Raw genomic sequence first — 13,608 nt, forward strand, 5'->3', positions numbered from 1 at the left:
TTTGCCGCCCAGCGGAGTTCTTTCGAGTTGTCCGGGGGCTTCTCCATTCAAACCCTCTGGACACGGTGGAATCATCGGAGGCCGATCACTTCCAGAATAAGATCTCATGTATCCGCCAGGACCTAGACTCTCAAGTTATAGCAGTAGATCCTAGTGAGATGTCCGGAGCACAGTCTTGTCCTGTTTTGTTGGATGAGCTTCAGTTGGTTCAACTCGAGGATGTGGACAAGGTGCTTGGACAGGTACGTGCAACCACTTCAGTACTGGATCCTTGCCCCTCCTGGCTGATAAAAACTAGTAGGAATGGAACAGGTAGCTGGGCCAAGGAAGTGATAAATGCCTCTTTACGAGAGGGAGTGGTCCCGGGCTGTCTGAAAGAGGCAGTGGTGAGACCACTCCTGAAAAAGCCTTCCTTAGACCCAGACAATTTTAACAGCTACAGGCCAGTGGCGAATGTTCCATTCCTGGGCAAGGTCTTGGAACGGGTGGTTGCTGGCCAGCTCCAGGCGCTATTGGATGAAAATGATGATCTAGATCCATTTCAATCGGGTTTTAGGCCCAGTTTTGGCACTGAGACAGCCTTGGTCGCCCTGTACGATGACCTATGTCGGGAAAGAGACAGAGGGAGTGTAACTCTGTTGATTCTCCTTGATCTCTCAGCGGCTTTTGATACCATCGACCATGATATCCTTCTGGAGAGGCTCGCGGAGTTGGGAGTTGGAGGTACTGCTTGGCAGTGGTTCCGCTCCTACTTGGCGGGTCGTCTCCAGAAAGTAGTGCTTGGGGAACATTGCTCGACACCACGGGCTCTCCAATATGGGGTCCCGCAGGGGTCAGTTTTGTCCCCCCTGCTTTTTAATATCTACATGAAGCCGTTGGGAGAGGTCATCAGGAGTTTTGGAGTGCATTGTCATCAGTATGCTGATGACACGCAGCTCTACTTCTCCTTTTCATCTTCTTCAGGTGAGGCTGTCGATTTGCTGAACCGTTGCCTGGCCGCGACAATGGACTGGATGAGAGTTAACAAACTGAAGCTCAATCCAGACAAGACTGAGATGCTGTTGGTGGACGGGTTCTCTGATTGGATGGTGGATATATACCCTGTCCTGGTCGGGGTTACACTCCCCCTAAAGGACCGGGTTCGTAGTCTGGGAGTCTTTTTAGACTCTTCCCTCTCACTTGAGCAGGGGATGGTGATCTGGGAGTGAGGGATTTTACATCTATTCCTCTGTCATGGACAGATCATCGCCTATTGAGGTGTAGGCTCACAATGTTTTCTCCCCTCTGCAAGGGTGGAGGACCTATTAAGATGGTCCGCCCCCGGAGACTAATGAATCCTGAAGGTTTTCAGAAGGCTCTGGGGAGTTTTCCGGCTGATAAAACTGACGCTCCTGTCGAAACCCTGGTCAATCTGTGGAATACGGAAATGACCCGGGCAGTTGACACGATCGCCCCGGTGCGCCCTCTCCTCTGCAGAGCTCAATTGGCTCCGTGGTTTACCCCGGAGCTAAGAGTGATGAAGCAAGAAAGGAGACGGCTTGAGTGCAAATGGAGACGAACTCCCGACGGCTGTAGTCTTGCACTTGTGAAGATCTCTACCAAGCTCTATGTGAAGGCGGTGAGGGCAGCGAAGAAGCAGTACTTTGCTGCCTCCATTCAGTCATCTTCTAACTGCCCAGCCGAACTTTATAAGGTTGTTCAGGGACTTTTACACTCTGGTCCTCAGAACGCAATAATACCATCAATAGCCCGCTGTAATGAGTTTGCGAGACACTTCCAAGATAAGATCGCAAACATCCGCCGGGACCTTGACTCCAATATTGTAGCAGTTGAGCCTAATGAGGTGTCCGGAGCACAGTCCTGTCCTGTTTTATTGGATGAATTTCAGTTGGTTCAGCTCGAGGACGTGGACAAGGTGCTTGGACAGGTGCGGGCGACCACTTCTGCTCTGGATCCTTGCCCCTCATGGCTAAGAAAAGCTAGCAGGAACGGAACAGCCGGATGGGCCAAGGAGGTGATCAATGCCTCTTTACGAGAGGGAGTGGTACCACCCTGCCTGAAACAGGCGGTGGTGAGACCGCTCCTAAAGAAAACCTCCTTGGACCCTGAAAATCTTGACAACTATAGACCGGTAGCAAATGTTCCGTTCCTGGGCAAGGTTTTAGAGCGTGTGGTCGCTCACCAGCTCCAGGCTCTCTTGGATGAAACTGATTATCTGGATCCATGTCAATCGGGCTTTCGGCCGGGGTTTGGTACAGAAACAGCCTTGGTCGCCCTGTATGATGACCTCTGTCGGGAGAAAGACAGAGGGAGTGTAACTCTGTTGGTTCTCCTTGATCTCTCAGCGGCTTTTGATACCATCGACCATGGTATCCTTCTGGGACGTCTTGCGGACTTAGGAGTTGGAGGCACTGCTTGGCGGTGGCTGTGCTCCTACCTCAAGAATCGTCTCCAGAAGCTGTGCTTGGGGAGCATTACTCGAGTCCCTGGATACTCCAATATGGGGTCCCACAGGGTTCAGTTCTGTCCCCCATGCTCTTTAATATCTATATGAAGCCGCTGGGCGAGGTCATTAGGAGATTTGGAGTGCGTTTCCAGCAATATGCTGATGATACGCAGCTCTACTTCTCCTTTTCATCTTCTTCAGGTGAGGCTGTTAATGTACTAAACCACTGCCTGGCCGCGATAATGGACTGGATGAGAGCTAATAAACTGAGACTCAATCCTGACAAGACTGAGATGCTGTTGGTGGGGGGGCTCTCTGCCCAGATGGTTGATGTCCGACCTGCCCTAGATGGGGTTACACTCCCCCTAAAGGAGCAGGTCCGTAGTTTGGGGGTCTTATTAGATCCGCTCCTGTCACTGGAGGCTCAAGTAGCCTCGGTGGCACGGAATGCGTTCTACCAGCTTCGGCTGGTAGCCCAACTACGACCCTATCTGGATAGGGAGAACCTTGCCACAGTTATCCATGCTCTGGTAACCTCTAGATTGGACTACTGTAATGCACTCTACGTAGGGTTACCTCTGAAGACGGTTCGGAAACTTCAGCTGGTGCAGAATGCTGCGGCCAGAGTTCTTACTGGGACAAAAAAAATTGATCATATAACACCTGTCCTGGCCCAGCTGCACTGGCTACCAATATGTTTCCGGGCCAGATTCAAAGTGTTGGTTCTTACCTATAAAGCCCTTAACGGCATCGGACCGCAATACCTGGCGGAACGCCTCTCCCGCTATGTACCTACCCGGTCGCTGCGCTCGATGTCGAAGGCCCTTCTCCGTGTCCCAACGCATAGGGAGGCACGGAGAACGATAACTAGAGCTAGGGCCTTCTCAGTGCTGGCCCCCGAACTATGGAACGCCCTCCCTGATGAGATACGCCTGGCGCCTTCTTTGCTATCTTTTCGGCACCAGGTAAAGACCTACCTCTTCGCCCAGGCATTTTAAAAATTTTAAAAATTTAAAAATTTGAATTTAAAATTGAAAATTTTTAATTATGTTTTATTTTGTTTTTGTATTTTAACCTGTTTTATTATGCTGTACACCGCCCTGGGAGCTTATTGCTATAGGGCGGTCTAAAAATGTAATAAAATAAATAAATAAATAATAAATAATTGAGGCTCAAGTAGCCTCAGTGGTTAGGAATGCGTTTTACCAACTTCGGTTGGTAGCCCAGCTACGTCCCTATTTGAGTAAAGAGGACCTTACATCAGTGGTACATGCTCTGGTAACCTCACGTTTGGATTACTGTAATGCGCTTTACGTAGGGCTACCTTTGAAGACAGTTCGGAAGCTACAACTAGTGCAAAATGCGGCGGCCAGATTGCTGACAAGGACCAAGCGGTCCGAGCATATAACACCTGTTCTGGCCAGCTTGCACTGGTTGCCAATATGTTTCCGGGCTAGATTCAAAGTGTTGGTATTAACCTATAAAGCCTTATACGGTGCGGGACCACGATACCTTGCGGAACGCCTCTTCCGATATGAACCGGCCCGTGCACTACGTTCTGCTACGAAGGCCCTCCTCCGGGTTCCAACTCACAGGGAGGCCCGGAGGGTGATGACAAGATCTAGGGCCTTCTCAGTGGTGGCCCCCGAACTATGGAACAGTCTCCCCGAGGAAGTACGCCTGGCGCCGACTCTGCTCTCCTTCCGGCGCCAGGTCAAAACCTTCCTATTCTCTGAAGCATTTTAAGTTACACTGATTTACTTTTAAAAATGTTTATTGTATTGGATTGTTGATTGTATTTTAGTATTATTTTGTTATTCATTGTATTTTTATGCTATTTTATGTTCACCGCCCAGAGAGCTATTGCTAGTCGGGCGGTATATAAATTTAATAAATAAATAAATAAAAATAAATCTTAATCAGGGATGGGAAGCTGCATCTGGCCAGCAGGCCAGATCATTATCTCCCTTAACCCCATGGGTCAAATTTGACATGTGGGTGGGATTACCCACCTGTCAATCACTTGACATGATAATGACATGAGGGGACCCTTTTCTCCCCACATTGTTTGAAATGTATTTATTTAAAATATTTCTATCCCGCCCTTCTACCATATAATAGGAACGGACGCAGCTGGTAGACCAGTTTGAGTTGGCCAAAAGCACTCCTGGCTACCGCAGCAGGGCAGGATCCAGGAGGACTCCCAAACTGCAAACCTGCTCCTTCAAGGGGAGTGCAGTCAAAAGGACAACCTGCAAAGTGCTTTTCAAAGCATTCCAAGACCCCATTGGAGATCAGGTGATTGTGGGGTTTTGAGAAGCCCCTTGTGGAGCACTATGCAAACTGTGGGCAAAAAAGAAAATTTCCCAGTGCAAATTAGGGTAACTTCTATAGGGTAATTTTTATAGGAAAAAATTTAGTTTGCAACAAAAATGTACTGATACCCTAGAAAGTGACCTAATTTAGCATTTCTGTTTACTTCTATCTAGTAAACAAAGCTAAAAACTTTGAAACTGTCAAACTTGCTCCTGTAACATTTTAAAACGATCATGAGAGTGATATGGGGTGGAAAATTTTCCAGTGCTTTTTTTTTGCAGAAGATTTTCTATTTTATGAGTTCCTTACAATTAATGGATGCCAAACACCAATACAATATTAAATTGTAAGGAACTCATAAAATAGAAAATCCTCTGCAGGAAAAAAAAGCACTGGAAAATTTTCCACCCCATATCACTCTCATGATCGTTTTATAATGTTACAGGAGTTGTAAGGGGGAGAGGGATTTTGGCTATTATCTGTGGGAATTTCAAATGTGGGCTGCATGGAACACACAAATGTTCTTCCCAGCTGCACTGTTACCTGCCACCGTGTTTAATTCACCATCAGGACCAGGCAACAACGCTAGGTCACTACATAGTATGATTCTGAATGGCACTGCGGGAATTTAAACATGATGGCCAGCAGCATCTAGACACTGAGAAGAGAGGAGCAACACCTCTACCACTGTGCCATTACTATAGAACCCTTCAGTTTCAGACCTCGCTTTCACCCTGTTCTGCCAGAAGCTCACAGCCTTTCAGTCCTCCCTTAGGTTGCACGCAAATAGGTCCTATTCAGCAAATGATCCTGGCATCTTCAATTAAATGTTGCACATTTGGCCTGTTTAATTGCTTCCTGTTGATCCTGGCTGGGGGATTAAGTATAATTGCCCCCTTGCTATCCTCTCTTAATTGCCCCGAGGCTAGTTTCTGTTTCCACAGAAGTGGAATGCTTTAATTATCTTCTTCCTTGCATTTTTCTGCAAGGCAGCAGTTGTGGTCTGCATCTCCATGAGAACAGGTACTGAAATTGGGGCAATTCAGAGAATTGGGGCAGTTCTCATCAAAGGGTGATTAGCTATCTAATCTTGCGAGAACAATTCTGCAGCCCGCATTCAGTTGGCTGAGGGACTGTTGGGATTGGTGTTAAGTGCCACTCTGGCAGCAGAGAGGGAGGTCCAGTGGTGGGATGGTACTTGTGCTGCTGAAGACTCATTGGTACACCCACAGAAAGCTTCATAGCTGTAGATGTCCTGCTGGTCAAAGCAGGGAGTGTGGGAGTCACCCAGGACCTGAAGGATTCTTAGTCCCCTTGTTCCCCTGGCCTGACCATAAAATGAGCCCTCAACTAAGCCAGCCCTGGAGCTGGCGTAGTTTATTCCTTCCCATTTAACACAATGGGACAGGAAAAAGAAAAATAGTGGCAAAAAGGGTGAAGGTAATCCATTGCTAACCTCCTGCCCTGGCCACAGGGAACTGGCAGAGCTTAAGAAGTGGCAAAAGCTCCACCATGGAATCCTCCCCTGTTCCAACAGAATTGTTCAGCAATAGCACCACACACTAATACTACAACTGTAATTTACTACAAAAACGTAGCCAAAGGTCAGATCTGACAAAACACAGAAAACACTGGATTGTGACAATCTGGAAATTTTTGCATCTGGATGCTATGTAAAAAGTGAGTGAAGAAAGGATGGCAGTTCCAAAGGCTGGTGTGGGAGCAATGTATGGAAGAAATATTTGGGAGTATGAAGTTTGCCATACTCTTGGGAAGAATTCAACCTAGTTTTCCAGGAAACTCCTTGGAAGGGACTCCAGTCCTCCACATAACACAAATGCCAGTGACTTTTCAGATTCAAATGGAATTGAGTAAGACCGAAGAAATAAATGAGATTCTTTACAAAGAAGAAACTGATAGATAGCAAGACCTCCTAAGTGTCATGAGTACCCTCTGGAGTTTCTTTACCCTTCTGATTCACACAGAGAAACAAACTTGACCTAGCTATGTTTGCTGCCACAGAGATGGTCTAAAGATCACATTTACTTCATGGAAGGGCAATGATAAAGCATCCTATAATATTCCAGTAAAATTACTCATCTCTGTTTAAGAATATTGTTCTGATTTATTTTTTTGTTTATTTTTGTGTGGGTGTGTTTATTGAGCTGTAAACAGGAAGTGCTGTAAAAGTGTGTCAACAAGAAATTCAGATATAGATATCATCAGCACTAAATCCATTTACTTAATTGCTTACTTAAAAAAAAATCCTTAAACTGCCTTTCATCAAATAATTCCAGGGCGACATACAAAAGTGTGAATAAAGACGAAATCACATACAACATATAAATACAATTTAAAACCAACCAATAAACATAATAAAATACAAAGTGACAAAAACAAATTTAAGACCTGAGCATCTAGAGAGCAAACGAGAACAAAAATAATAATAATCTAAAATGCTAAGATACTAAAATGACTGGGCAAATAGGAAGGTCTTCACATGGAGCCAAAAAGTTTGCATTATTGAAGCTCAGTGTGCCTCCTTAGGAAGGAAATTCCAAAGTCAGGGTGCAATTGGAAAAAAATCCTCTGCCTTGTATTTACTTAAAGTGCTTTTAAATTTCCCAGTATTTTTTAAAAGTGGTAGAAAGCAAGAAAGGTGGCAAAATGCAGAGAAATAATCTGGGGTGCTTCCCATGCCAACAAAAGATTGTCATGATTGTAATTTGGCAGGTGCCAAATTTATCTCAAGAGGCTTGCTATCCTCACAAGTAAACAACAACTGGACTGCACCCTATGTTTGCATTCAGACCACATGCATTCTTCACTGGGAGCCACTTTGCATGATTATTTTTAAGTAGAAGTATCACCAGGAGATAGTTAAGATTCATGTGAGACTGAAGTGGGGAGGAAGAAATGGGAAGGTGTGCTGTAGCAATGCACAAGGTATAAAATAGGGAAAACATAAAGTTGCAAAAATGTTCATCCGCAGTCCAGATCTAGTATGAATCCAAACACATGTCAAGCCCTTGATCTTCATCAGAGACATTAAATTTAATTCACTTTCTATATGTTCCTAAAATCTCCTAATAGGTTACCTTCAGCAGTTCTTTTGAATGAGCCCCACGTTGTTTTTCTTATCAAGTAAGCACATTTTCACAAGACCCTTTGACACTGAGAGGAAAAGCCTCTACACAGGGACTCATTATCTCAGAAATGACTAAGTGAAAAGGGCTCCTGATGGTAAGTGAAATGTGGCAGTAGCATGTTTTTAAAGCCTGTGAGGAGATATGTGCCCAAGTGAAGGGTAATTTTATCTGAAGGAAGGCCTTTTTATCTGAAGAAAGGCCTTGCTGACCGTAATTAATTTCCCCACCAATTCCTTCTTTGGTTTGCCAATATGACAATTATGGGAATGTTTCTATAGGTTAGGAATATGCTAGAATTCTACCCAATTCAGATTTGGTACCAAATTTTTCATTAATTAGCTTATTCGCTATCATTGCAGATCGGATTTTTATGTAGTGATTTTCTGTGGCTATTTCCAGGAATTGGTTTTTTTAAAAAAAACTGTGTCTAAAATATTGATATGAATATTGACATTTTTACTGATATTTCCACCAATTTATTGATATTTTCTTTATTGACATTTCATTTCAAAATATCAATATGTCCTTTAAAAATATCAATACTAATATCAATATTTTTTCAGAAGGAAAAAACGGATTGGTAAAAGCAACAGCTTATGGGCAAAGAATGAACTTGAATCAATGCCAGCCTGTTAGGGCGACAGAATGCTTTCAAACTGGCACTGGCCAACGGATCCCATCCCTACTATAAAAAATGTAAAAGTACTGCCTTCAAGTTGATTCCGACTTATGGCGACCCTATGAATAGGGTTTTCATGAGGCTGAGAGGCAGTGACTGGCTCAAGGTCACCCAGTGAGCTTCCCTACTATAGATACACTTAAATTGAAAGGATAGCATGTGTAACCAAGATAGTTCCATTTATCTCACTGAAAACTTCCTGAGACAGAACTCTCTCTGGCATTTGATGCTTGGGTTGAGATGAGGGCAGTGGTAGAGGTGCTGCGTGTGTGAGCATGTGTTTTCGAGAAACCACTTGCAATGAAATCTATATTCACTAAGGTTGTAAAGCTCATTTGCATGATCCAAAATGACTTAATTTTAATAATCCACAATCAACTCAGTCCTGTATACAAGTTTGTGTGAGTGCTCACAAACAGCACATAGAATTAATTATATATAAATCCATTGAATCAGAACTGAAAATAACTGTAGAGCATATTTACATGATCTGCACCACATTTTGAGACATGGCCTCATCCTGCATAGCAGTGTAGGAAGCCAAAGTGGCTTGGGCATGAAAAATTCAAGAGTAATTCCCTACCACATTGAAGCTCATTGGATAGCTTTGGGTAAGTCACTATCCATTAGCCTAAATTATCTCCCAGGGCTGTTCTGAGGCTGAAATGTGGAGGAAAGAAGATACATAAACATAACTCAAAAAATATTCCAGCAAAAAAGGAAGCTAGGCTACAAGTTTTATACAACATGGCTCTGCTCAGACTGGGCAATTTGCACTAATTCCATGATTTTCCAAGTTTGGCTTGTGGATTACTGGGAATCACTGTAGAAAAGAAGTAAGGAACCTCTGGCTGAGGGGCTAAATGTGGCCCTCCAGACCTTTCTGTCCACCAGTCCTCAAGATTATCCCTGGCCATGCCCATTCCCCTGGCCTCACCCTTTACTGGCCCTGCTCTTAACCCTCTTAAAGAACTTTTGCTGACTGGAATATGTCCTTGAACTGTCAATGCCCCTCTTCCGCTCTCTCCCTGCCCCCCCCCCCGGTGTAGAAACCTCTGACTTTTGTGTGCTGGGATGTAGCCTACAGTACAAAAGAGTCTTGCTTGTTGCCATGCCCGCTTTTGCCTCTGTCCACCATGCCCACTTCTACTTGCACCCCCTGGAATACTGCCTATGAAGGAGTGCAGCCCTTGGAGTGAAAAGGTTTCCTACTTCTGCTATAAAGAAGAATGGGCATTTGTACAACTGCCATCTGAGCCCTGCCAAACTATGTCTGGGCATGCTCTTGATGTACTGATGGAAAGGCTGAGTGACACACATAAAATGCCAATGTGTCCCTAAGAATGGATACCTTCCCCAATTACAATTTTTTAAAGAGTATGTGGAAAACTTCTGCTGGCCTTCCCTTTCCCATGTTCCTGTTTAGTGCATTGATAGGTTGGGGGCTGGGGTAGGAACCACTATGAAAAATAGAGAGATTGAGGAAGTAAATTTTTGAAGGCTTCCCAGATTTCCCTACCTGCAAAGATTTTTGTATTGTAGAGATCCCTAACACAGTGTTAACTAACATGAATTATGACAACTGAAGTGTTTCTATTTAACGTTGCTGCTTTTTAAAAATTGTTGAGATATGTCGAAGGCTTCTGCTGTGAAGAAATAATAAGCATCTTTCAGACCCATACGTTTTGGCAGCTGCTTCTTTGTTCCAGGGCTGAGAAACTAATTTCCAGATGTAAACCACACTGTCCTTTCCTTGTGGTTGGGAAGAGAAGAATAAAATTAAAGTGATGAATGAATTAATAAAAATAATTGAAATAACAATGGCTAGGAATCTCTTTTGTTCCTTGCAAGTGAGTCAGCACAGGGACTCCTGCTGTGAATCCTCTTCTGATGTTAGCCACAATATGACAGCAGGAATACATACAGTTAGGGTGGACTTCTTTGTGCTTTGTGTATTGTTTTTGGTTTTTACATTTGTCGTGAAGAAGCCTTGGAAAGGGACTCAGGGGCAGATTTTCCTGCAATGAGTTGTACACGCCAGATGACAACATATCTTCATCAAAGGATACCCCTTCTTCAGGAAAGAATTGCCACTGGCTCTAAAGCAGGGCTGCGGGATCTCAGGCCTGGGGGCCCAAATGTGGCCCTCTAGACCTCTGTATTCAACCCATGGGTCTCTCCTCAAGGCCTGTCCCTTCTGATGCTGTGCCCCTCATTCGCCCTGCTCCTCACTTCACTCAAGGAATCATCATCATCATCATAATGCCTCTTACTTGTCTGGATGGAGAGATATGTGTGCAGAAACCCTCTGAAGTTTGCATGGCTTCAACCTAGAGTATTTTACAAAAGCAAGAATCACATCTGTTGCTTTACCCATTTTTGCCTTTGGCCATATCCACAAGTGGTATGCAGACTCCAGAATGTGGCCCTTGGGCTGAAAAAGTTTTCCCACCCTTGCCCTAAATCCCTCATACATTTTTGACAGGAATTTGCGGCATAACAACAATAATAGCATTGCTACAGTTTGTCAGGTGGACACACCACTCTGGAGCAGAAATACTATGCAGAACAGATTTATTATTGGTATTAGTAATTAATTAATTATTACAGTACCATAACTACGTGGCACTACTCTGAGGACATGTTAACTAGGAATTCAGGGTGAATAGAATCAAGGGGGCACATGGAAGGAAATGTGGATTGGGAGTGTTGGAGGAGAAAGGGTGGAGGCAGGAGGGATTCAGTAGAAGAGGAAAATAAAGAGATTATGGTGGGTTATTTAAATTGTATATTTGAAGAAAGAGGTGAGGTCCTGGGGGAGGAGGAAGGAGACAGAATGGTGGGCTTTAGCACAGCATGCAAGGTAGAGGAAATGAGCTGGAGCTTTTTAGAATGAGTTTGGAACAAGGCGGTGTAATAATATTGTTTGACCAGATAAACAGCAGAAGCAAAGGAAAAGAACATGAATTTCAAAGTCAATCAAGTTAGCCAGATCTTTCCTTCAGCCTGAGAGCATGGGCAGAAGAAATAAATGCTGAGAACGAGGTAGGGATGGAGATTAGTGGGGGTACTTGGGCCAAAGAGGCAAGACTTGAGGATAAGGAGAACTTAAAGGCAGGGACTCTGGGGAGTGAGCAAAAGTTATGGAGGAGATAAGGGGAGACAACACTTCAATAGAAGCCACAGTATTAATAGTCTGCTGGTCATGAAAGGGGAAAAAGCCACAGCAGGGAGGGTGGGGTATGTGCAGTGTTGAAAACAACACAAGTGATGGTTGGTGAGGGGGAATTTTCTACAGTGGAGAGATCTGACACAGAGCAATTCTTAGAGAACATAAGATCTCTAGAGACCACAAGCAGCCATGGCAGTGGGTGTGGGAATGAATCCAAATGTTCAGGCCAGATTCACAGGCCAAAGAAGGAAGTTAGGGAGAGACGGCAGAAGGCCATTGGGTCAGTGAGGTTATCAACATATATGTTGAAGTCACTAAAGGAGCAAAATAGGAGTGGGAAACTATGTGTCAGTGTCAGATAAGAAAGTTGAAATGGGGCCAGGGTGTTTCTGTAGCACAGGAAGGGAGAGCAGAGGTATATGGAATGAATTGTGAAGCTTCAGCAGCAGTGAGAGTTGGGAAGAATCGGGTTAGAGCTGGCAGGCTTTGGCAAGAATGCCAACTCCACCCCTGCAGCTGCCAGGGTGGTTTTCATCTGAGAACGGAAGGACTCCAAATGAAAAGGGAGTAGTGGTGGCTGTTTGGTGAGGACATGGAGTTGGGGAGAATGATAAAGGAAGAGGCCATGAGGAATGTGGATATTTTCTGGACAGGGAGAAGGAGCTCCAGAGGGAGCAGAGAAGAATGAAAGGGTTAAGGCAGCAAATGGTGATGCCTTTGGAAAGGGAGAGAGGGCAGGTGGGTGGCATGATACTAGAAACAAGCATCAAAAGGCTGAGGATAAGAATGGAAGGGATACCTTGGAAGCCCCAGAGAACCAGATGGGGCCAGTGCAAGAGATGGAAGAGATGACGGGTGAAAGTCAGAAGATGTGACTCACTGGATGGAACGGTAGCCCCCCCCCCCAAGTGATGTGTCCTTTGACAGTCCCTGTCATCAGTATGGCTGGGTTAATGAAGCCAAAGCAGAGCAACCCTTTAGTTGAAAACAGTCAAGTCTCAATGAAATAACAGGTAATTCACAGGTAGGGACTGCAACTGCTGTGAAACAAAGCAGATCATACATATTTGGAAATTATTATTATTATTATTATCATTATTATTAATAATAATAACAATAATAATATCATCCTTATGGTGCCTACTCAAGTGAAGATCCGATATCTCACGCTCTCTCTGTAAGGAGTATCAGTCACTATCTAGGAATTATATATTATTTGAGACACATGGTCCATATATAGGAACAATGCCGGATACCTAAAATAACTTGGATTGTCTCATTATAGAAGTCACAGTAACTAAAAGCTCTACTTTGGTATGTAGAGAAAGTATGTTGTGTGCCATGCTGGATACATAAAGATTTGATCTATTATTGTCACAAATAAAACTGTGTGTGCCGCCTCCTTTCTGAGAGAAAAAATGGAAAGTTGGGTAAGCACGAAAAAGTGGAAGATTGTAAGCAGTCTACAACAGTGTGGACTCAATCTGCATAAGAGATCTGACGGTTTGGGATGTAAAATGGTTGACTTGAGAGATAATATATTCATGGGGTTAGTGTGATAGTTTGTGATGTTGAGAAAAATGAGTTCAAGTCCAGGCCAAGCTATAGCATCTGTGTGACATTAGCCATTCACTTAACCTCTCTGCACTTACATTACTGATAGGAAACAATTGAGCTAATAATAACTACAGGGGTGTTTTAAGGATGAATGCATTAAACAGCAGTAGGTGCTAAGATTCTACAATAACTGGCTACATAAGCATCCTTGGCAATTAGCAACACATACATCTTTAAAGGCTGTGTAAGGATCCCATTAGCCTTCCCAGGCTGTTTTGATTCAAACATC

Source organism: Rhineura floridana, chromosome 2, assembly GCF_030035675.1.
Source record: "Rhineura floridana isolate rRhiFlo1 chromosome 2, rRhiFlo1.hap2, whole genome shotgun sequence".
NCBI lineage: Eukaryota > Metazoa > Chordata > Lepidosauria > Squamata > Rhineuridae > Rhineura > Rhineura floridana.